The sequence below is a fragment of the Balaenoptera borealis genome, assembly GCF_965194805.1.
Source record: "Balaenoptera borealis genome assembly, chromosome: 10".
Classification (NCBI taxonomy): domain Eukaryota; kingdom Metazoa; phylum Chordata; class Mammalia; order Artiodactyla; family Balaenopteridae; genus Balaenoptera; species Balaenoptera borealis.
This window is the reverse complement of record NC_138874.1, coordinates 71,021,677-71,045,823: the sequence shown is the minus strand read 5'-3', so window position 1 is coordinate 71,045,823 and position 24,147 is coordinate 71,021,677. Positions and strand designations below refer to the sequence as shown.

The 24,147-nt window shown below is 42.1% G+C and overlaps 1 protein-coding gene and 1 pseudogene across 7 annotated transcripts in view; both read left to right on the top strand.

Moving 5' to 3' along the window:
* ARHGAP22 (Rho GTPase activating protein 22) overlaps window positions 1-24,147 on the top strand; it is a 203,929-nt gene that overhangs the window by 16,109 nt on the left and 163,673 nt on the right. The gene's annotated exons all lie outside the window — the stretch shown is intronic.
* On the top strand, window positions 1,637-9,963 carry LOC309604743 (atlastin-2 pseudogene; annotated as a pseudogene). The gene is made up of 3 exons: window positions 1,637-1,655; window positions 1,739-1,827; window positions 4,699-9,963. The product of its transcript is annotated as an atlastin-2 pseudogene (transcript).

Genomic DNA, 24,147 nt, shown 5'->3' with positions numbered 1-24,147 from the left:
TTCAAGAGATGGTGGAGAAAAAAGATGGACAATGCTTGGCAGTGCCGGACAGGGAAGGCACTGAGGATGTCTACGCAGCTGGTTTTGGTGTTGCAAAGTATTTCTGCAGAATTCCAGACCTTTGTCACAGAGCTAAAGACACACGTACATGGCCCAGGAGTCAGAGAAGCTGAAGAGGCTCCGTGGGAAGGAAGGACAATGGCAGGTCTAGCTGCTGCTTCATGCCAATGAGATGAATCAGCTTATCAGCAATAATGCCCATGTGCTGCAAAATGGTTGCTGCTTCCCTTCAGCCTCTCAAATCTCCCAAGAATCTCCCTGTAGCCTGTGGGAAACATACAAGAAAGGGAAGCCTGGGACGTGTCCTTCAGCCTTGCCAAGTTGTATTAGAAAGCCATCACGGGTTCTTATGCTCTGGTTTTGGATATGGGAAGCCAATGGAAGATGTGAGGCCATTCTAAGATTCCAGCAGGATGGCTCTGGGAGGGGAAGCTGGTGGGCAGGGGGGAAGAGGCCAGGGCAGGGAGACATTTCAACAGTTCAGGGAAGGACTGATGAGAAGTTGGACCTATATAGTGGTGGTAGAGACAGAACAGTCTAAGAATATGTAATGCACAGAGCTGGGTGTCTGGCTCATGTGGAAAGGAGGGAGGGAGGAGGTGCCATTGTTGGGAGGTGGCACAGAAGGAGGGACAGGTGTGGGGAGGACTGCTTGGTGCCATTCCTGACCGACCCTTCCAGCATTCTCTGTTCTCTTACTATCACATCTCATCAACTCCAACACCATTCGTCCATCCATCCATCCAACCATCCATCATGCATTCCCTGTGGGGTGCTCTGGGCAACAGCTCTGTGAGTGAAGAGAGACACCCACTGCCCAGCTTCACACAAGCAGTGATCCATGGCATCTGCCCCTGCCCAGCACCCAACACCATAGACACTGCATTGGGGCCTGTCTGTATCTGCAGGGGACTCAGCAGCATTCAACCAGAGATCTGGTTGGCTTCTGGGGGGGATCAGCTTCTTGGGGACTGATCTGGTAGGGATGGTGGCAAAGTGTATATGGAGGGCACCTTCTCTGACTGTCCCACCTACCCACTCTGGCCCTTCACACTGGAAGAACTCTCAGAATTAAGCTAAAGCTCCAGCCAACCTGAGGAAACCCCTCAGACCCCAGCCCAACCACACTCCATCCTGCACATTGCCTTTTGCCTTCACGTCTCTGCTCTGTGAGCAGCTCTGTCCCCTCACCCCTTATCCTACCCATCCTGACTTGCCTCCTGGCATACTGGACTTTGTGTGCCAGCCAAAGTTTGGCTGTGCCTGCCTACTCTTCTGGCTTCTTGGAAGTTACCTTGAGTGAAGACTCGCTGCTTGCCTCCCACTGTCCCCCCAGGCATAACTTAGCCGTAGGTCTACAAATGTTTGTCGAGCCTGTACTGTTAGCCAACAGTCATTGTTCTAGATGCTTGAACACATATGCAGCTCTCCTCTCAAGGAGCTCTTGGTCTGCAGAAGCACAGGGGTCTGGTGGACGGTGTGCAAGAAGAGCGGGAACCAGGAGGAGGGTCTCAGTGCTGCTCCCGGGTTGGTGCAGGGTCCCAGAGCAGGGAACAGCCACGTCGGCCTTTGGAGCATGGGCAAGAAGCAGCCAGGTAGGTAGCCCGCAGCAGGCATTCCTGGAAGAGGGCCAGGGCTGTGTCAGGCAATCTGAGGCCTCCATCGTGCTCCTCCCCAGGCTCCTGCACAAGCCCCAAGCCCAGCCTGTGGCACCCAGACACCCAGACAGCACTGACGCCGGCTGGGCTGGAAAGACCTGCCACCCCGGTGTCTCCTCCACTCAGTGTCCTCTCTGCCAGCTGTCTTTATAGAAGCCCACTGATAAACACTGATGCTGTTTGGGGAAGGAGGGGGAGGGGAGGGGCAGTGTCAACCCCTTAGCACCCATTCCTCCTCAAGGATGTTCACCTGTACCTGGCAGCACAGGGGCCCTAGGGAATGAGATGGAGGTGGGGTTTTCTTCTTCTTTTTTAAGGAAAGAACAGTGAAGGAAGGACCTATGCTACCACCAAACTAAAAATAATAACAAATATTAGCTTTGAGATCATCTTGCACAGTTTACAACTCACTTCGGCATGGTGATCTCATTTAACTCCTGTAACCAGCCTGTGAGATAGTCATGTCCCCATTTTACAAATAAGGAAAGTGAAATCTTTCCATACTGCTCCCTAGCTGGAAAGTGGTAAAGCGATGCCCATATCTGCCTTCCCCAAAAGCAGAGCCCAAGGGCTGGGGTGCAGGTGGTTTATTTGGGAGATGATGCCAGGAAGCGGGAATGAGGGGGTGGGGAGAGTGAGACATGGAAGGCAGGCCTGTGTAAAGGGCATTATCAAGGTCGCGTTGTCAGCAACAGACTGACTTCCGCAGAACCCTGAGAAGAGTATGGAGTGCCTCTCAGATGGTCCAGGAAGGACAGAGGCAGGAGAATTACCCTGCTCCCTTTCTCCCTCACCTGAAGGCTGCCCCTGGAGATGCGGATGCCCAGCACTTCTGGCCTTCGTTCATTTGCACAGGGTCTGTAGGTTCCCTTTGGCTTCAGAGAAGTCCCCAGCAGCTGAGAGCCTGGAGTGGGAACCACCAGTGCACAAGGACTCTTTATCACACCTGGGACTGAAATCAGAACTGGTCACAGAGATGGGACTTGTGGCACCCAGAGCTGTGTTACAAGCTGCAGCCTAATGTGTCCCTCTCTCCAAGCTGGGGCAATATGTGAGCTGGACAGACTTGGGGAGACATGGAGTTGAGGTCCTGGGAACCCCAGTGCAGAGGTGCAGAGATGGGGCCAGGGAGCAGTGAGAGACAGAGCAACCGGAAACAAGATGAAGAGTCCCACTTCATGGTGGTTCCAGAAGGGTCCCTGTCTCCAAGGGTCCTCATGGGAGCTGGAATTCTCTTACTTACAGTGAGGAGGAAAGGCAGGCATGTTAGTCTGCTCAGGCTACCATAACAAAGTGTCACAGGCTGGGTGGCTTAAACAACAACAATTGATTTTCTCATAATTCTGGAAGGTTAAGTTCTAAGATCAAGGTGTCAGCAGGTTTGGTTTCTTCTGAGGCCTCTCTCCTTGGCTTGTAGATGGCCATCTTCTCCCTGTGTTTTCACATGGTCTTTTCTCTGTGCATGTCTGTGTCCTAATCTCTTCTTCTAAAGACACCAGTGATATTGGATTAGGACCCATGTTAATGACTTATTATAACTTAATCACCCCTTTAAAGACCTCATGTCCAAATACAGTCACATCCTGAGGTACTGGGGGTTAGGACTTCAACATATGAATGCGGAGTGGGCACAGTTCAGCCCATGACAGCAGGGAAGAGCCCTCTTGCTTTCCTGGATCCTGAGCTGTTGGCCCTGAGGAATAGTAAGGCATCTGTGCCCCAGGAACAAGGAGGCTAGGGGGAGGCTGGGCAGAGCACTCAGCCAGTGTCTAGACAGAAACTCTGCCAGACACACTGCCCTCTGGAAGCCAGCGGAAGCCCACACTTACCCACCCTCAGCAACTGAACCAGATAGGGGCTGAGTCAGGGGCTTTCCTTAGGGAACCAGTTTCTTACGCTGATTTCTGTTCCTGCACATCTGGGAGAAATGACTCGACCCTGAGAGTGGTTGCGAAACGGCAAACCACAGTGAGGGCTCACAATTCTTCTGCACTCCCCTGCGGTCTCATTTACTGCTGCCCCAGCTCTGTGGGGGCAGAACAGTTCTCCCTGTTGGCCAGATAAGGAAGATGAGATTCAGGAAATTCATTGACTCCCAAGGGCACACTGCTACTGAGCAGCAGAAGCAAGGCTCAACCCAGATCTGAGCTGACCCATCCCTACTGCTCATTTGCAGCCGCACCTCTGCCTTCAGGGACATTGGCTGCACCCCTTGGCCATAGCCATCAAGTCCCCCACCACAACTGGAATGTGTATCCATCCGGCTTTCCACAGTATGACTGGGTTAGTGGTACGAACGGGCTTCTCTCAGCATGTTTGACGGCTGGTATGTAAGACTGCCAGCCAGTTACCATAGCAACAGTGGTGGGAAGAAGCAACATCCTGGTGGCCTGGGTGGAAAGTGAGGATTAACATGGGGACAAAGATGCTCATAGCATGGACTTTCAGAAACCTGCCCTAAATGCCATCTAAGACTCAGTGCATCCTGAAGACCAGCTCAGCCCAGTGTTCAGTTGAGAAACTGTTTTCACTCTTTTTTATGGCTGAGTAATATTCCATTGTGTGTGTGTGTGTGTGTGTGTGTGTGTGCGTGTGTGCGTGTGCATGTGTGTGTATATATGTATATACCGTGTCTTTTTTATCCATTCATCTGTCGATGGACATTTAGGTTGCTTCCATGCCTGGCTATTGTAACTAGTACACCAGAAACTAACACAACATTGTAAATCAACTATACTTAAATTTAAAAAAATAAAATAGCATTCTAGGGGGAGTTAATTTTAAATCTATCCAAGATGCGGAGGGGGACGAGGCAGCGCGGAGGCGGCAGCCACACGAGGGGCTGCAGTGCCGGAGGCGAACCAGCGACCCAAACACCGGGGTTAACCACATCTTGTCCAGGACCCTCCTAGGTGAGAATTATGAAGATGATGACCTAGTAAACTCTGATGAGGTTACGAAGAAACCATGTCAAGTATAGATTGTTCGTGCACGTGAAGATGACCATAACTTTGAGCTTGATGAAGAAGCTTTGGAGCAGATATTGCTACAGGAGCACATACGAGACCTTAACATAGTAGTGGTATCCGTGGCAGGAGCTTTTCCTAAAGGGAAATCATTTCTACTGGACTTCATGCTTAGATATATGTATAGCAAGGGTTCTTAAAGTTGGATTGGTGGAAACAATGAACCATTGACTGGCTTTACATGGCGAGTTGGTTGCAAAAGAGAAACAACAGGCATACAAGTCTGGAATGAAGTGTTTGTGATCGAGAGACCTAATGGAACAAAAGTGGCTGTGCTGCTGAGGGATACCCAGGGTGCCTTTGATAGCCAGTCAACTATCAAAGATTGTGTAACAGTGTTTGCTCTGAGCACTATGACTAGCTCTGTCCAGGTATATAATTTGTCTCAAAATATTCAAGAAGATGATCTTCAACACTTGCAATTATTTACAGAATACAGCAGACTTGCAATGGAAGAAATATACCAGAAACCATTTCAGACATTAATGTTTTTGATTCAAGACTGGAGTTATCCTTATGAACATTCATATGGTTTGGAAGGTGGAAAACAATTCCTTGAAAAGAGATTGCAGGTAAAACAAAGTCAACATGAAGAGCTACAGAATGTAAGGAAACACATTCACAACTGTTTCTCAAATCTTGGTTGCTTCCTTTTGCCACATCCTGGTCTTAAAGTTGCAACTAATCCTAGTTTTGATGGGAGATTGAAAGATACTGATGAAGAGTTTAAATGAGAGCTTCGAAATCTGGTTCCATTGCTACTTGCCCCAGAAAATTTGGTAGAAAAAGAGATAAGTGGATCTAAAGTCACTTGTAGAGATCTTGTAGAATAGTTTAAGGCTTACCTTAAAATGTATCAAGGAGAGGAACTTCCACATCCAAAGTCCATGCTTCAGGCAACAGCTGAAGCTAACAATCTTGCTGCAGTAGCAGGAGCAAGAGAGATCTATTGCAAAAGTATGGAGCAGGTAGGCAGTGGGGACAACCCTTACATTGCACCTTCAGATCTGGAGTAAAAACACCTGGATCTCAAGGAAGTGGCAATTAAACAGTTTTGTTCAGTAAAAAAAAAATGGGTGGAGATGAATTCTGCCCTCGTTATCAGGACCAGTTTGAGGCTGAAATAGAAGAAACCTATGCAAATTTTATAAAGCACAATTATGGCAAAAACATCTTCTATGTTGCTCGTACCCCTGCCACACTGTTTGCAGTCATGTTTGCTATGTATATAATCTCAGGACTGACTGGCTTCATTGGCCTAAACTCTATAGCCGTCTTGTGTAACCTTGTCATGGGGTTAGCACTGACGTCTCTTTTTTCCTTTTTAATTTTTATTTATTTATTAATTTTTTGGGGCTGTGTTGGGTCTTCGTTTCTGTGCGAGGGCTTTCTCTAGTTGCGGCAAGCGGGGCCACTCTTCATCACGGTGCGCGGGCCTCTCACTATCGCGGCCTCTCTTGTTGCAGAGCACAGGCTCCAGACGCGCAGGCTCAGTAATTGTGGCTCACGGGCCTAGTTGCTCTGTGGCATATGGGATCTTCCCAGACCAAGGCTCGAACCCGTGTTCCCTGCATTGGCAGGCAGATTCTCAACCACTGCGCCACCAGGGAAGCCCTGAACGTCTCTTTGTACTTGGGCAGAGTTAAATACTCTGAGGAGTTCAGAGAAATTGGAACAATGATTGATCAGATTGCTTAAACACTATGGGGACAGGTATTGAAGCCACTGGGTGATAATTTCATGGAGGAAAACATAAGGCAGTCTGTAACAAACTCTATCAAAGCAGACCTGACTGACCAGGTGTCTCATCATGCCAGATTAAGGACAGACTGACAGTTCATCTCCTCATGGACTCCACTCTATCTTTTTTTCATTCTTGCTGTACAGTGAGAACTCAAAAATAAACCAAAGTTTACAGTCAACTGTAGAATTAGTTTAGTATAACTGGCTTCACAGATGGCTGCCACAGAGTGTGAAATTGTTTGTTGGTTTTAAGCATTCTGTTCATGGCTCCTAAGACATGAAGATTGGCTGAGGAGCATTAGTTTTCATGCACACTTGTGCCATGTTTAATGCTTTTTTTCCCCTTTTTACTTAATCTAATGTTAGTGAAATTTGTCTTATGTAAAGGATATTTCAGGGAAATATTTTAAGAAATCTATTTAGAGTCTCTTTAACACAGTGTCCCATTGAAATTTTAATTTTTAGAGAAGTTATGAATCACTATCAAGAATCAGATTGGAATGACAATGAAGCCTTTATTGAGCCACGACATTAAAAGTATATATTGCTTTACTGCCTTCAATACCAGTATTACATAAATGCATGTATCAGAAACATCACAGAAATTATATGACAACTCTTGTAGCTAAGAAAGTGATTCTGAGGTGTACATTTGTCTTGCCTTTTTAAATTTATAAACCTGCCCTAAAAGGAGATGCATATCTGGGAAACTGAACTGTATTGATGCAGTTTAGCCTTCATGTACATAAAATATGCCATTAATTTTATTGGGGGAGAAATTCCATCCAAAAATGTTGCCTACAGCTATGAGTTAAGAGTATCTATACAGTGTGTAGCTTTTATTTTCTAAAATCACAGATAGGGCAAGTATATGAATTATAAATATATAAATATGATTTTGTATTAAAAGTTTTGTAGTTTATGACAAAATCTGGTTCTGTGGTAGGCTAATGAGTACAGTCCCTGTGAAGGAATGTTTGTGGCTCATGTCAGTGTGTGAGTGCATAGACAATTTGAAGTTTTTGTTATATTTGTGATATTTATCTTCTTGAGCACTGCAGTCTCACCACACCCCCAGCCAAGGAAATTCAGTGGGAATGTTTATCGTGACTTTGTCCTCTGTTGCATTTTAAAGTTCTTTCCTGTAATTTATTTTCAGTACATAATTAAATATTTGTATATATAAAATGGAACTTGTGATTTTTTTTAAGGAATTCTTCAAATATGTATTCCATTACATAAACCTATTTGTTTATACTGAAAAGAGCATGAGTGGGAAACACCCAAGTGAGAGCTGTAAGGTATCGTACCTCATACCTCGAAGCTAAGCTTGTAAAAAGTTATTTTTCTGTGTCTGTCTCTGTTAGGGAAAACTTGTTGTGATTAGCCTAGGGGGTGTATTAATTTTGTTTCTCTCTTTTTTGTGGTGTATGTAAGGCTAACATTTTGCAATACTTTTGTAGCCTTCTCTACGAACACCTATTAAAGCATCTAGTTTGGCTTATAAGTGAAGAGAACTCAGATGTTGAGTTGCATGGCTGAAAGCTCTAAATTTGCTTTGGTTGATCTATCCCCCTCCTGCTTCAAACCCTGTTTTTATATGGATTGTATTTGTTTCCATCTGTATTAAACTGCTACCAACTCATCTGTTCTTAAACAGAAAAAAAAAAGCATTCTATTCCTCCCCAACCCCAAAAAGAAACTGTTTTCTCTCCCCTCCCCAGACCTCTGCTCCCTCCTCTTCTTAGCCCTATGTCATGATCCAGTCCTTGTTAACTTCCCAGTGAACAGGGAAAGTCAACCCTCCCACCCTGACACTGGCATCGTTTTGCCAGTTCTGAAAAGAACAGTCCTTAAAGAAAGCCAGGCCTAGGTGTAGATCTTAGTTCCACCAATTACTTACTCTCTGGTCTCATTCCAGTGATATAATCTCTCCACTTGGGTTCCTCACTATAAAAGGGAGATCATGATAGGCCATATCTCACAGAACTGTTATAAGGATTGCATAGCTAATAAAAAACAGAGAGTTCAAGGAAGGGCACATGGTAATTCCTGAATGAATAGAAATTCCCTTTCAGTTAAATCATTGGATCCTACTGTTAATCTCAGGTTGTGAACTGTTGCCTTTGGGAATTTTTTTAGAAGAAAGTAGAATAATGGGATTTTACTTGATTGGGACTCTGTGTGCAGACACAGGGACCCTATATTTGGAGCCAGGCCCCCAGCCTTACTTCTGCAGTGTTCAAGGAATGCAAATCCAAGACCAGTCAACTGAGTGTCCCAGAGGAAGGCAGATCATCATAGAGCTGAGAGCTAGCTGGGGCTATTAAAGGTGGACTCAGTGGTTCCCTAATGAAAAGTTTATAATTAGTCACTCAGTACACATTGTTGTGCCCGGAACTGTTCTAGGTACTGGGAATACAGTAGGTAACAAAACAGATAAAAATCCCTGCTTCCTGGAGCTTACATTCATTACTTGTATTAATCTAATGGAGGGATCTAAAGGAAGTTGTTCTCTGAAGTCTTCCATGTGGGTCACAGGCCTCTGGAATCTTCTAGGAATGGGGAGGTGGGAGGTGCAGTAGGAGTTGTTTGAAAAAGAATAGTCATTATGCAACAGCTATTAAAATTTAAAGACCCAGGCTTCTGGTTTTATCTTTGGTGTGTAAAAAGCTTAGAAATTATCACTCCAACCCTTACTATAAGGAAAAAACTAAACGAACTTAAAATCAGTGACTTCTTTGACCCAGCAGAGAATTGAGGTCACAGAGCAAACCACTAACCCAAATCTAGAGACATAGGGAAATTCAGAAAATAACAGCCAAGATATGGCAGAGATTTTGGAATTATCAGATAGATAATTTAAAATAACTATGACTAGTATGTTAAGGACACTAATAGACAAAGTAGACAACGTGCAAGAACAGATGGCTGACAAAGGATTAATTTCCAAAATATACAAGCAGCTCATACAGCTCAATATCAAAAAAACAAACAACCCAATCAAAAAATGGGCAGAAGACCTAAATAGACATTTCTCCAAAGAAGACATACAGATGACCAACAAACACATGAAAAGATACTTGGCATCACTAATTATTAGAGACATGCAAATCAAAACTATAATGAGGTATCACCCCACACCGGTCAGAATGGCCATCATCAAAAAATCTACAACAGGGGCGTCCCTGGTGGCACAGTGGTTGAGAATCTGCCTGCCACTGCAGGGGACACGGGTTCGAGCCCTGGTCTGGGAGGATCCCACATGCCACGGAGCAACTAGGCCTGTGAGCCACAATTACTGAGCTTGCGCGTCTGGAGCCTGTGCTCTGCAACAAGAGAGGCCGCGATAGTGAGAGGCCCGTGCACCGCAGTGAAGAGTGGACCCCACTTGCCGCAACTAGAGAAAGCCCTCGCACAGAAACGAAGACCCAACACAGCCATAAATAAATAAATAAATAAAATTAAAAAAAAAAAAAAGACTAGCTAAGGCTTTAAAAAAAAAACCTGTCATACAGAGTGAAGTAAGTCAGAAAGAGAAAAGCAAATATCGTATAATAACGCTTATATGTGGAATCTAGAAAAATGGTATAGATGATCTTATTTGCAAAGCAGAAATATAGACAGAGATGTAAAGAACAAATGTATGGATACCAAGGGGGAAAGGGGTGGGGAGAGAGAAATTGGGAGGGAACTCTACCTAATGCACTGTGGTAACCTAAACGGGACGGAAGTCCAAAAGGGAGGGGATATCTGTATGCGTATAGCTGATTCATTTTGTTGTGCAGTGGAGGCTAACACAACATTGTAAAGCAACCATACTCCAATAAAAATTAATTAAAAAAAGAAAAGAAAAAAAAAAAAGGAACAGATGGTTAATGTAAGCAGAGAGATGGAAACCCTAAGAAAGAATAAAAAAGAAATGCTAGAAATAAAAAACAGTGCAACAGAAATGAAGAATGCCTTTGATGGGCTCATCAGTAGACTGGACACAGCTAAGGAAATAATCAGTGAGCTTGAAAATATGTCAATAAAAAATTCAAACTGAATACAAAGGAAAAAGAGAACAAAAAATCAGACAGAATATCCAAGAATGGTGAGATAATTTCAAAATGTGTAATAAGCACATAGTTGGAATGCCAATAGGAGAAGAGAAAAAGGAACAGAAGAAATATTTAAAGTAATAATGGCCAAGAATTTTCCAAAATTAATGACTGTGTAGTAGAGAATTCTTGCCCAAAAAGAGGGCTAGCCTTTGTCCTTGGCTTCTGGGAGGTAACCTTGGTTGTACCTGATAGGAATGTCTTCATTTAGGGCAAGGGTTGGCTACACCAGATCTTAGAGTATTGCTAACCACACCTGATAGTAGAAGCTGCTCATTCTAGAAAGACCAATCATGTGATTTAAGGTGGGAGCTTTGGGTCAAGTGGTATCGGTCAACCCTGAGGCTGAGATCAACCAGGTGGACAATCAATCATGCCTGTGCAATAGAGCCCAAATAAAAACTCTGAAAACTGAGGCTCTGGCAAGCTTCTCTGTTGACATTACTCTGTATTGTCACACATTGATGCTGGCTGAGCAATATGTCCTGACTCCATGAGAGAGAACAATGGAAGCTGTGCATTCGGAACCTTCTCAGACTCTGCCCTATTCATCATTTCCTTGGTTGATTTTAATTTGTGTTCTTTCCCTGTAATAAACCACAGCTATGAGTATAATAGCTTTCAGTGAGTTCTATGAGTTCTTCTAGCAAATTACTGAACGGAGGGTGGTTTGGGGGAACACCCCCAAACTTGCAGTTGATGTTAGGAGTGAGGTTGGCCTTATGGAGAACTGTGTGCCCTCAAACTTGATAGCTGACTCTAAACTTTGTGCCTTGGCCAACTCCAGGCAGTGACAGTCAACAAACCACAGATCCAGGAAGTTCAGAGAACACCAAGTAGGATAAAATTATGTGCATATTAGGCATATCATATGCAATTGCAGAAAACAAAAGACAAAGAAAATCTTGAAAGAAGCTGGGAGAAGGGGGAACCACCTTCCCTTTGAGTAACAAGGATAAAAATTACATCAGACGTCTCATCAGAAACATACAAGCAAGAAGAGAGTGGAGTGAAATATTTAAAGTGTAGAAAAAAAATCCCAACCAATATAAGATTCTATATCTATTGAAATTATTCTTCAAAAGTGAAGGCTAAATCAAGCCTTGGTAAATTTAAGAAAATTGAAATCGTATCAAGTATCTTTTCCGACCACAACGCTGTGAGACTAGATATCAATTACAGGAAAAGATCTGTAAAAAATACAAACACATGGAGGCTACACAATACACTACTTAATAACAAAGTGATTACTGAAGAAATCAAAGAGGAAATCAAAAAATACCTAGAAACAAATGACAATGGAGACACGACGACCCAAAACCTATGGGATGCAGCAAAAGCTGTGCTAAGAGGGAAGTTTATAGCAATACAAGCCTACCTCAAGAAACAGGAAACATCTCGAATAAACAACCTAACCTTGCACCTAAAGCAACTAGAGAAAGAAGAACAAAAAAACCCCAAAGCTAGCAGAAGGAAAGAAATCATAAAGATCAGATCAGAAATAAATGAAAAAGAAATGAAAGAGACAATAGCAAAGATCAATTAAACTAAAAGCTGGTTCTTTGAGAAGATAAACAAAATTGATAAACCATTAGCCAGACTCATCAAGAGAAAAAGGGAGAAGACTCAAATCAGTAGAATTAGAAATGAAAAAGGATAAGTAACCACTGACACTGCAGAAATACAAACGATCATGAGAGATTACTACAAGCAACTCTATGCCAATAAAATGGACAACCTGGAAGAAATGGACAGATTCTTAGAAATGCACAACCTGCCGAGACTGAACCAGGAAGAAATAGAAAATATGAACAGACCAATCACAAGCACTGAAATTGAAACTGTGATTAAAAACCTTCCAACAAACAAAAGCCCAGGACCAGATGGCTTCACAGGCAAATTCTATCAAACATTTAGAGAAGAGCTAACACCTATCATCCTCAAACTCTTCCAAAATACTGCAGACGGAGGAACACTCCCAAACTCATTCTACGAGGCCACCATCACCCTGATACCAAAACCAGACAAAGATGTCACAAAGAAAGAAAACTACAGGCCAATATCACTGATGAACATAGATGCAAAAATCCTCAACAAAATACTAGCAAACAGAATCCAACAGCGCATTAAAAGGATCATACACCATGATCAAGTGGGGTCTATTCCAGGAATGCAAGGATTCTTCAATATATGCAAATCAATCAACGTGATACATCATATTAACAAATTGAAGGAGAAAAACCATATGATCATCTCAATAGATGCAGAGAAAGCTTTTGACAAAATTCAACACCCATTTATGATAAAAGCCCTGCAGAAAGTAGGCATAGAGGGAACTTTCCTCAACAAAATAAAGGCCATATATGACAAACCCACAGCCAACATTGTCCTCAATGATGAAAAACTGAAACCATTTCCACTAAGATCAGGAACAAGACAAGGTTGCCCACTCTCACCACTATTATTCAACATAGTTTTGGAAGTGTTAGCCACAGCAATCAGAGAAGAAAAAGAAATAAAAGGAATCCAAATCGGAAAAGAAGAAGTAAAGCTGTCACTGTTTGCAGATGACATGATACTATACGTAGAGAATCCTAAAGATGCTACCAGAAAACTACTAGAGCTAATCAATGAATTTGGTAAAGTAGCAGGATACAAAATTAATGCACAGAAATCTCTTGCATTTCTATACACTAATGACGAAAAATCTGAAAGTGAAATTAAGAAAACACTCCCGTTTACCATTGCAACAAAAAGAATAAAATATCTAGGAATAAACCTACCTAAGGAGACAAAAGACCTGTATGCAGAAAATTATAGGACACTGATGAAAGAAATTAAAGATGATACAAATAGATGGAGAGATATACCATGTTCTTGGATTGGAAGAATCAACATTGTGAAAATGACTCTACTACCCAAAGCAATCTACAGATTCAATGCAATCCCTATCAAACTACCACTGGCATTTTTCACAGAACTAGAACAAAAAATTTCACAATTTGTATGGAAACACAAAAGACCCCGAATAGCCAAAGCAATCTTGAGAACGAAAAATGGAGCTGGAGGAATCAGGCTCCCTGACTTCAGATTATATTACAAAGCTACAGTAATCAAGACAGTTTGGTACTGGCACAAAAACAGAAATATAGATCAATGGAACAGGATAGAAAGCCCAGAGATAAACCCACACACCTATGGTCACCTTATCTTTGATAAAGGAGGCAAGCATATACAGTGGAGAAAAGACAGCCTCTTCAATAAGTGGTGCTGGGAAAATTGGACAGGTACATGTAAAAGTATGAAATTAGAACACTCCCTGACACCATGCACAAAAATAAACTCAAAATGGATTAAAGACCTAAGTGTAAGGCCAGACACTATCAAACTCTTAGAGGAAAACATAGGCAGAACACTCTATGACATAAATCACAGCAAGATCCTTTTTGACCCAGCTCCTAGAGAAATGGAAATAAAAACACAAATAAACAAATGGGACCTAATGAAACTTAAAAGCTTTTGCACAGCAAAGGAAACCATAAACAAGACCAAAAGACAACCCTCAGAATGGAAGAAAATATTTGCAAATGAAGCAACTAACAAAGGATTAATCTCCAAGATTTACAAGCAGCTCATGCAGCTCAATAACAAAAAAAAACAAACAACCCAATCCAAAAATGGATAGAAGACCTAAATAGACATTTCTCCAAAGAAGATATACAGATGGCCTACAGACACATGAAAGAATGCTCAACATCATTAATCATTAGAGAAATGCAAATCAAAACTACAATGAGATATCATCTCACACCGGTCAGAATGGCCATCATCAAAAAACCTAGAAACAATAAATGCTGGAGAGGGTGTGGAGAAAAGGGAACACTCTTGCACTGTTGGTGGGAATGTAAATTGATACAGCCACTATGGAGAACAGTATGGAGGTTCCTTAAAAAACTACAAATAGAACTACCATACGACCCAGCAATCCCACTACTGGGCATATACCCTGAGAAAACCATAATTCAAAAGGAGTCATGTACCACAATGTTCATTGCAGCTCTATTTACAATAGCCAGGACATGGAAGCAACCTAAGTGTCCATCATCAGATGAATGGATAAAGAAGATGTGGCACATATATACAATGGAATATTACTCAGCCATAAAAAGAAATGAAATGGAGGTATTTGTAGTGAGATGGATGGAGTTAGAGTCTGTCATACAGAGTGAAGTAAGTCAGAAAGAGAAAAACAAATACAGTATGCTAACACATATATATGGAATCTAAGGGAAAATAAAGGTCATGAAGAACCTAGTGGCAAGATGGGAATAAAGACACAGACCTACTAGAGAATGGACTTGAGGATATGGGGAGGGGGAGGGGTAAGATGTGACAGGGTGAGAGAGTGGCATAGACATATATATGCTACCAAATGTAAAATAGATAGCTAGTGGGAAGCAGCCGCATAGCACAGGGAGATCAGCTCGGTGCTTTGTGACCACCTAGAGGGGTGGGATAGGGAGGGTGGGAGGGAGGGAGATGCAAGAGGGAAGAGATATGGGAACATATGTATATGTATAACTGATTCACTTTGTTATAAAGTAGAAACTAACACACCATTGTAAAGCAATTATACTCCAATAAAGATGTTTAAAAAAAAAAAAGTGAAGGCTAAATAAAGACGTTATCAGACAAACAAAAATTGAGTGTATTCATCACTAGTAGACTGTTCTGCACAAAATGTTAAAAGAAGTTCTTCAGGGAGAAGGAAAATGATATAGGTCAGAAACTGAGATATACATAAAGAAAGAGTATCCAGAGAAGGAATAAATGAAGGTAAAACAAAATCTTTTCTTTTTCTTATTCTTAATTGATCTAATAGATAACTGCACAAAGTAACAATTGTAACAGTGTTTTGCATGATTATGGTATACAGATAGCTAGACTAGTAACAGCAATGTCATAAGGAACAGAAGGGAGGAATTAGGAATACTCTGTGTAAGGAACCTGCACTATTTGTGAAGCAGTAGTACAGTGTTATTTGAGAGTGGACTTAGATTAGCTGTAAATATATATTGCAGACTCTAGGGCAACCACAAAAATTTTTTAAATAAGTATAATCAATATGCCAAAAAGAAATAATTGGAATATGCCTACCACTACTAAAGAAATTGAATCAGTAAGTAATAAATTTCCAAAAAAAGAAAACACCAGGCTGAAATGGTTTCACTGGTGTGTTTTACCAAACATTTAAGGAAGAAATGATACAAATTCTCTACAATCTCTTCCAGAAAATAGAAGTAGAAGGAACACTTCCTAATTCATTCTATGAAGCCAGTATTACCCTAATACCCAAACCAGATAAAGACAAGAAAGGAAAGCTACAGACAAATATCTCCTGTGAATATCGGTGCAAAATTCCTCAACAAAATATTAACAAAATGAACCCAACAGTGACTTCCCTGGTTGTCCAGTGGTTAAGACTTTGCCTTCCAATGCAGGGGGTGCAGGTTCAATCCCTGGTCAGGAAGCTAAGATCCCACATGCCTTGCGGCCAAAAAACCAAAACAAAAAACAGAAGCAAATTCAATAAAGACTTTAAAAATGGTCCACGTCTTCAAAAATTTTTTTAAATAAATAAAAATATTTATTAAAAAAAAGAAAAAGAAAATGAACCCAACAATGTATAAAAAAAATTATATAACGCAACCAAGTGGGGTTTATTGCAGATGTGCAAAACTGGTTGAACATTCAAAAAAAATATCAATTTAATCCACCACATCAATAGGCTAAAGAAGAAAAATCATGTGATCAAATGAATTGATACAGAAAAATATTTGACAAATCCAACACCTATTCATGATAAAAACTCTCAGCAAACTGTGAAATGAGGAGGATCTCCTCAACTTGATAAAGAACATCTCAAAAAAACTACAGCTAACGTGATAATGATGAGAAACTGGATGTTTTCTCCCTATTTTGGTAACAAGAGAAGGATGTTCCCTTTAAGCACTCCTATTCAAAATTGTACTGGAAGCTCTAGCTAGTGCAATAAGACAAGAAAAGGAAATAAAAATTATACAGATTGGGGAGGAAGTTTTAACTGGCTTCCTTCATAGATGATAAAGTTATCTATGCAGAAAATCACAAAGCATCTACAAAAAAAAAATCCCAAAACAAAAAACCTCCTAGAACTAAAAAGCAATTATAGAAAGGTTAGGACACAAGGTTAAAATACAAAATTCAGTTTCTTTCCTTTATACTTGTTTAAAATGAAGCAGTGGAATTTGAAAATAAAAGCACAATGCCATTTGCATTAGCATGAAAAATTAAATACATACATAAAGATCTAACAAAATATGTAGAGAATCTACATGCAGAAAACTACAAGATTCTGATGAAAGAAATCAAAGAGGATCTAAATAAATAAAGAGTTCAGGTGTCAGTTCTTCTCAACTTGATCTATAGATGTAACACAATCTCAATAAAAATCCTGGCAAGCTATTTTATAGGTATCAGCACACTGATTCTAAAGTTTACATAGAATGGCAAATGACCCAAAGCCACCAACACAGAACTGAAGAAGAATGACATAGTTGGAGGAATCACACTACCCAAATTCAATTTAATTATATTAAAGTTACAGTAACCAAGGTACTGTGTGGTATTGGCAAAAGGATAGACATATAGATGAATGGAATCACATAGAAAGCCGAAAAATAGACCCATGCAAATATAGTCAACTGATCTTTGGCAAAGAAGCAAAAGCAATTTAATGGAGAAAGGATAGTACTTTTAACAGCTGTTGCTGGAACAGCTGTATGTCCACAGACCAAAAAAACCAAAACAAAACATGAGCCTTGATACAGACATTATACCTTTAGCAAAAATTAACTCAAAATGACAATAGACCTAAATGTGAAACACAAGATACAAAATTTATAGAAGAAAACATAGGAGAAAATCTGGGTAACCTTAGGTTAGCACTGAGTTTTTAGATACAACACCAAAACGGTGCTCCATTAAAATAAAACTATTAAAATTCAAAACTTCTGTTCTGAGAAAGTCACTCTGAAGAGAATGAAGCCATGGACTGGGGGAAAATATTTGCAAAATACTTTTTTTTTGAGTTGTATGAGTTTTAAAAAATATATTCTAGATACAAGTGACTTAATAGATGTAAGATATGCACAAATTTTCTCCTATTCAGCAGATTATCTTTTCACTTTCTTCATGGTGTCCTTTGAAGCACAAAATTTTTCATTTTGATTACATCCAGTTTATCTATTTTTTTTCTTATTTAGTTTTCTTCTATGAGTTTATAGTTTTAGCTCTTATATTTAGGTCTTTGATACATTTTCGAATTAATTTTGGTGTATGGTATGAGGGAGGGGTCCAACTTGACTCTTTTGCATGGGGATATCAAGTTGTCCCAGCATCATTTGTTGAAAGGACTATTCTTTTCCCCATTGAATTGTCTTCACACCCTTGTTAAAAATCAGTTGACCATAAATATGAGTGTTTATTTCTGAACTCTTGATTCTATTCTAGTACTGAAGTGTCCCTCAGGATGCAGGACTTTCAATGCTAAAACCAGGATAATCTGGAGCAAACTAGGATTTTGATCACCCTACAGCTGAGTAGGGCTTGACCAACCACTGCCCAGATTCCTCTCTCTGAGCTTATGTACATTTCACTGCACCCCAACCCTTCAACTACTGGATCCATCCTTTCTTAGAATTATCACTATAGAAATCATCGCATGCTCAGGGAAGGAATTCAAACAGCATAGAAAAGTGTAAAGCAGAAAACAAATGACTCCAAACTTCCTTCCCTACTCTGCAGAAATAACTACTGTTATCTCCAAAAAGTTTTGACACATATATGCATCTTTCCTTTTGATAAGGACACAAGTGGAATTGTAACATGCATACAGTTTAACAATCAGCTCTTGAAGCTGTACAATGTCCACTTTATGACTGTACACTAGTCATTTCAAAATACCCCAGAGATCGGCCTTTAGCTCCATTGAAGACTAGGTCCCCTGGGAAGCTGACTCTGAGATGGAAGTCAGCATGGAGTAAGTTTATAGAAGAGTGACAGGTGTGGGGAGTCAGGAAGCAGGGCTGAGCATAGGGAGAAGTTGGACTGCAATGCAGGCATGACAGTGACCTCTGGGATCTTCATAAATCCCTTGGGATATCAGTGGAGACTTAAATTCAAAATAAAAAATTTGGAAAGAGAGCAAGATGCCACGGGTACAGGTCAGAGCTGCCACGTATTGCCTTACCCAGGGACAGAACAGGACACTGAATAGTCCCTTGTTCTCTGCTCTCTCTCAAACCCAGTCCTGGGCATGGGCTCAGAAATGTGACAGGTCCTGCCTTTATTAGTTTTTCTTGCCTAATTGCCTTGGCTACAGCTTCCAGTACAATGTTGACTAGTAAGACAAGGTATCCTTTTAAATCTGCTGAGACCTGTTTTGTGGCCTAACATTTGGTCTATCCAAGGATGTGTTCCCTGTGCAGTTTAGATGAATGTGTATTCTGTTGTTTTTGGGTGGAGTGTTCTATAGATGTCTGTTAGGTCTAGGTGGTTTCTTTGTTGCTTTTCTATACATTATTGAAAGTGGGATATTGAGGTTTCCAATTATGATTGTTGCATTCTCCATTTCTTCCTCAAGTCTATCTATTTTTGCTTCATGGACTTTGGTGCTCTATTGTTAGGCAAATATATGTTTATAATTGTTATATCTTGATGTATTGACTCTTTTATTAATATATATTATCCTTCTTTCTCTCTTGCAGTAATTTTTGTCTTGAAGTCCATTTTGTATGATTTTAGTATAGCCACTCCAGCTCTCTTTTGGTTACTGTTCGTATGGAATATCTTTTTAAATTCTTTCACTTTCAACATATTTGTGTCTTTGAATCTAAAATAACACTTTTTAAAGAGTACATTGCTGAATTTTTTAAAAGTCAATTCTACCTACACCTTCCTTTTATTTGGAGAGTTCAATTCATTTACATGTAATGTAATTACTGATAAGAAAGGACTTCCTCCTACTATTTTGCTATTTTTTTCCTATGTGTCATATCTTTTTTGTTCCTCACATCCTCAATTACTGAATTCTTTTGTATTAAATGGATACTGTCTGTTATAACCTTTTAATCACCTTGTTGTTTCTTTGTATAGTTTTGGGGTTTTTTTCCTAGTGGTTGCCTTGGGGATTACACCTTAATCTGTGTCAATCTAGTTTGGATTAATAAATACAGTATACAGAAACTTTTTATTTTATTTTATTTTTTAATTGAAGTATAGTTGATGTACAATAGTATATAAGTTACAGGTGTGCAATATATAGTGATTCACAATTTTAAAGGTTATATTTATTTATTTATTTGTGGCTGCATTGGGTCTTCGTTGCTGCATGCAGGCTTTCTCTAGTTGCAGCGAGCGGGGGCTACTCTTTGTTGTGGTGAGCGGGCTTCTCATTGCGGTGGTTTCTGTTGTTACAGAGCACGGGCTCTAGGTGTGCAGGCTTCAGTAGTTGTGGCACTCAGGCTCAGCAGTTGTGGCTCACGGACTCTAGAGCACAAGCTTGGTAGTTGTGGCACACAGGCTTAGTTGCTCCGCAGCATGTGGGATCTTCCTGGACCAGGGCTCGAACCTGTGTCCCCTGCATTGGCAGGTGGATTCCTAACCACTGCGCCACCAGGGAGGTCCCACAATACATCTTTGAGCCTATCTTACACCCAATAATTTGTATCTCCCACTGCCCCACCCCCCTCTCCTCATTGGTAACCACAAGTTTGTTTTCTACATCTGTGAGTCTGCTTCTTTTTTTGTCATATTCACTAGTCTGTTGTAGTTTTTAGATTCCACATATAAGTGATATACAGTATTTGTTTTTCTCTGACTTACTTCACTTAGCATAATACCTTCCAAGTCCATCCATGTTGCAAATGGCAAAATTTTATTCTTTTTATGGCTGAGTATTCCATTGTATATATACATCACATCTTCTTTATCCATTTATCTGCTGAACAAAAACTTTTATATATTTTCATCATCACTCATTATATCTTTAAATATTGTGTGCTCGTCAACATAGATTTATCAGTTTTTTACAGTTACCTTTTAAATCAGATAAGGAAAAAGAGAAGTTACAAGAAAAATGCATCAATGCCATCTTAAATATTTACCTATACCATTACTTTTACTGGTGTTCTTTATTTCTTCATGTGGGTTTGAGTTAACTGTCTAGTGTCCTTTCATTTCAGCCTGAAAGACTCCCTTTAACATTTCTTGTAGGGCACATCTGCTAGCAATTAACTGTCTCAGTTTTTGTTTATCTGAGAATCTGTTAATTGCTCCTTCATCCTGAAGAATAATTTTGCCAGATGTTGATTTGGGGTTGACAGTTTTTCATGGAACCCTTTGAGCATGTTGTCTCACTGCAGGCGAAAGCAAGGCAGCATGTGTGCACCAGACCCTCACCAGGGTCAGACGTGTACACCCAGACAGGAGCTGGATTTGAAACAGATGAGAATGAAGTAAAGGTTGGGAGGAAAGAAGTGTTTGCCAGGGTGGGAGGGCCTCCTCCAGCAGCACCTTCTGGATGAGCTGTGAGTACCGTCGGTCATGGAAATATGACAATAGGCTGTAGAAAACTAGAGCCATGGTCTGGAAGGATGGCCTGTGGTTTCCAGTCTGAGACATGCAATGATTAGCTTGGTGGCATAATTGGGGAAATAAGGAAGGAAATGTCATCTGTGGGAGAACAGACAACTGGGAGACAGTGCCATCTGTGCTGAGTTAGGAAAATTAGGAAGTGAGAGAGGAGAGGAATGTGAAAACAGGGGCTGAGAGGCATGATATGGGCATCAGTTAGAATTCTGTGGGTTGCAAGTCACAGAAAGGCAACCCAAGCCAGCTAAAGCCAGAAAAGGGAATTTATTCGAAATATATCAGAGAGTTACAAAATCCTTTGGGAGCTGGAGAACCAGGCTTGGAAAACAGCCAAGAATGATGGTGGCTTCAGGGGGCCTAAAAGCAAGAATCACAGGATCATCTTCTTGCAGGAATGGCATGGTCAGGACATCTCTGCAGGACACCTCCACTGTGTTAGAAGGCATCAAGGTCACAACAGGACATCATCACTGCTGCCGGTGCTGGGAAGTCCATCTCACCATCTCTCAGTCTTTTCATGACATGCTCAAGATTAGATCAAACCCAGGCAGGGGCATCTGATGGCCTGAGTGTACATCACATGGCCACAACCAACTGCCTGCAGGGACAGAGCAGACCAAAAAGGGAGGTGGCGGGGGGTCGCTCCAGAACAGGAAGGGGCCAGATGTTGTACAGCCCCCAAACGAGTCCCATTCCATTATAATAAATGATGTAAAGGGAGGTGTGATTTTGAGAGAAGAGAGACCTGAGTGTGTTTGTCAGCTTGGAGAAGAGAACCAGTGAGGGAGGGCAGGATTAAAGATGCAAAAGGAGGGGAAATGATTGGAAGAGCCGATGAAGGTTGTGTGCCCAGAGGGGAGGGGCTGGTCAAGCGGAGGAGGAGGAATCTTGACTTAGGGGAGAGGTGTGAGTTGGGAGAGAAGGCGACTGGGAAATTTCCATTCTTTCCATCTGTTCCAATCCCTGCCTTTCCACAACAAGCAGGTGTTTTCACGAGGGAGAAGACTTGTTTTTCAATAATGAAAACTGACCAAAGTGGTGATTCATCATTTTCTAAAAACCGACTTGTTGTGGGGGGGGAAATCATTTCAAACCTGCTTCCTCCTTGGACCTGAGTGAGGACAGGGGCTGCCACTGGAGCCTGGGCAGGCTGACGCTGGCGGTAACCCCACCTCTGGGTCCCCCACCTCCTGCCACAGGGGAAGGGTGACAGCTCCTTGAAACCTCAGAACCTCATGTTCCCAGGACCCAAAACCCACTAGTGAAGTATCATTTCCATCTTTCCTCTCAGCCTCTGACTGCCAGAAGCAGGAACCTAGCAGGGGACCCTTGCCTGGCCCAGGGTGTCAGGCCTGGTGGGCTGGGGTCCCACCTGCCACTTCCCACAGTGCCCTGAGGTTGACAGTTTTTCATGGAGCCCTTTGAACATGTTGTCCCACTGCAGGCGAAAGGGGGGCAGGGTCTGTCCCATTGTTGGCTCTACACAACCCTCTAATGGAAGCTTCCCTTCTGAGGAAACCACAGTGAGACTTTGCAGCTGAATAAAATTTTATCTGAAAGCTGCCCAATTAAATGGGGAGCCCAGACAGCTGCCCAGGTGGAGCAAAGAGTCTTAGGTGAGTAGAGTTAGTCTGAACCCAGGATTTACAGAGGCCTGAAAATGAGGCCTGCGAGGTTCACAGGACCTGTCAGGTACACACAGCTGAGCTGCTCAGCGTCCCTTTCAGGAAAGGACTTGCTGCGCAGCTGCAAGGAGTGGGGTCAGCTGACACCGCCAGCTGTTAGCTCTTTTAGGGTCAGCCTCAGCTTTTGCGCCAACTTTATGCTCTTCTTAGGTGGCTCCCAGCCAATGACTACACAAGGCAGTGGTAGCCAAGGTCATGCTCCTCTCCGAGAAGGCCCCCAGCCAATGACGGTAGTACGTGGACCTAACCACCTCCGCCCAAAGCCAGACCCTCTTCTGGGCCATCTGCCTCGGAGCTCCCAGGTGGGCTGGCAGAGACACTGTCAGGTTTGCTTATGGCTCAGACACTCCCCTCCCTCCCCACTCCTGCATCCTCCCCTTTCCTGAACAAGTGTTCATCTCTCCTAAAACTCTCATCTCCGCATCAGCCACTGGAGAACCCAGCCGGTACACCACTCATCCATCAACTCAACACTAAGCCCCCCTGGACATCAGCTGTCTGGACATTAGCTGTTGCAAAGTGAAAGGTGATGGGTGACAAGTGGTATAGTGGAGGTTCAAACCAAAGGTTATGGTGTCTGAAGCAGCTCACCTAGTTACCCCTAAGCCACCTCTCCCCCTAGGCCAGGGCTGCAGGACTCAAGGATACATGCCTGAGGCTACAGGTCACAAGTATGGGGCTTTCCAAGCAAAGCCTCCGAATTCTGGTCTGAACGCTCTTGCTGGCCCAGTGTGTCTGGTGGTTTTCCAGTGCCCAACCCTGGGTTCTGCATCTTTGTCCTTCTGACTCTCTGCCCAGGATCCCAGGACACCAAAGACCCAGAAAAGTAAGAGTCCAGGGCTCTAGACCCCTTCTGGGGGCCTGGGCTATGTGTAAGAGGGTGTACCATAGACTGCAGTGTGTGGACAAGACTGAAATTAAAAGCCAAGCTCCACATCTGGAGGGGGCATTGAGCCAAAGGACAGAGACAGACTTCAGGCCAAAGGCAACAGAACTGAGGCCCTGCCCTCTTCCCTCAGGGACACAGCAGCTTGCAGGACCCAAGTGCCCAGAGGTGAAACCAAGGCTATGCTCAGAGTACCAGCAAGGCAAGGCCACCAAAGTGGGAGAAAAGTTCACCTTTGATAATCTGACACAATTTTGCAATTAAAGAATAGATACATGTATATATGTATAACTG